General features: G+C 34.2%; 1 protein-coding gene across 3 annotated transcripts in view; it reads right to left on the reverse strand.

The window, feature by feature from the left end:
• LOC106878623 (plexin-A1) overlaps positions 1-1666 on the reverse strand; it is an 803747-nt gene that overhangs the window by 177540 nt on the left and 624541 nt on the right. The window lies entirely within an intron of this gene.

Consider the following 1666-nt stretch of genomic DNA (forward strand, 5'->3'; position numbering starts at 1 on the left):
ATTTATCTACCCATCTGTCTATCTGTCTCTCATCCTCTGTCTATCTGTCAGTCAAGCTACATATCTATCTGTCTGTCTACCTACACATCTGTCTCTTGTCTTCTCTGTCTACCTATCTACCCATCTATCTCTCACTTTCTGTCTACCTATCTGTCAACCTACCTTACCTACCTGTCTAGCTATGTTACCTAACAACTTATTTTACCATCTATCTATCTGTCTATCTATCTACCAACCTACCTATTTGCCTACACCTATCTACTTACCTTTCTATATATCTGTCTATCCATCCATCCACCTACCTATTTACCTGTATATCTTTCTATCTATCCATCCACTTACCTATTTACCTACTTATCTAGACCTACCTACTTACCTTTCTTTCTATCTATCTATCTATCTACCTACCTACACCTTTCTACTTACCTATCTATCTATCTATCTATCATTTCATTACCATTTAATGTTCACCTTCTTTATGCTTGTATGGATCAGACGGAATTCATTGAAGCAGATTTCCAATGATTGGAACAAGATAAAAGAAAGACATACAAGCAGATAATAAGCAGGCTTTTACATACATCTTTCTCCTACATTCACCCCTTTCCTATATATATGTATATATGTAAGCACACACACACATATATGTATATTTATATATGACTGAAATGACAGGTAGGTAAGATAAACACACAAGAATATAAAATACCAATGAAACCGATGGGCAGCGAATAGATATCGAAAAGTTATGTTTCTTACATTTGTGGTAGTTTGATCACTGAAGACAAATTATAAGAGGAGAGAAGGGGGAAAAGAACACTTATAGATGTTATAACAACAGGACATGCAATGGGAATGAAAATGTCCCAAATATCATTATAAAAGTATCACCCTTAGGGGTTCCTGAAAGCCCTTTCCATCGACACCAAAGGAAATGTAATTGCTATGAGTCTGTAATATGCATAAAATGACACATGCACATATGCATCTCTGTGTGTGTGTGTGTATGTGTGTGTATATATATATATATATATATATATATATATATATATATAGAAAGAGAGAGAGAGAGAGAGCGAGGGAGAGAGATACACATACACACACACACACACACACAGAGGCTTGCGTATGCATTCATACAAGCATATAAACATACTTGTATCCAGACATGTCTATATGAATACACAAATATATATATTTCTAATTTCTTAATATCTGTCTATATCTATCTATCTATCTATTCATATATCTATCTATCTAGATAGATAGATATATGAATAGATACATATTTATACACATACATATTTAGATACCTATATTCATATTCATGAATGTTAAATATATACATATATGCACACATATATGAGTTAATGTTCTTTCTATCCTCTTTAAGAACTTATCTTTATTTACTATCTCTTTCTCTTACCATCACTCTTTACTTAGTTTCTATGTTTTGTCCCTCTACTACTTACTCTTTCTACTTTGTCTCTATTCTACTCTTACTAATCCTCTTTACCTCTTCTACTCTCTCTTCCTCTGTAGCATGGTGGGCAAGGCACTCACCTCCCTACCCTGCTCCTTTACCAGTTATTTCTTGTCATTCAAAAACAGTCTAGAGATAATGGATGCTGAAATAGGTCTGGAAGAACATCGCACTCTACCCCCC

Source organism: Octopus bimaculoides, chromosome 5 (assembly GCF_001194135.2).
Source record: "Octopus bimaculoides isolate UCB-OBI-ISO-001 chromosome 5, ASM119413v2, whole genome shotgun sequence".
NCBI lineage: Eukaryota > Metazoa > Mollusca > Cephalopoda > Octopoda > Octopodidae > Octopus > Octopus bimaculoides.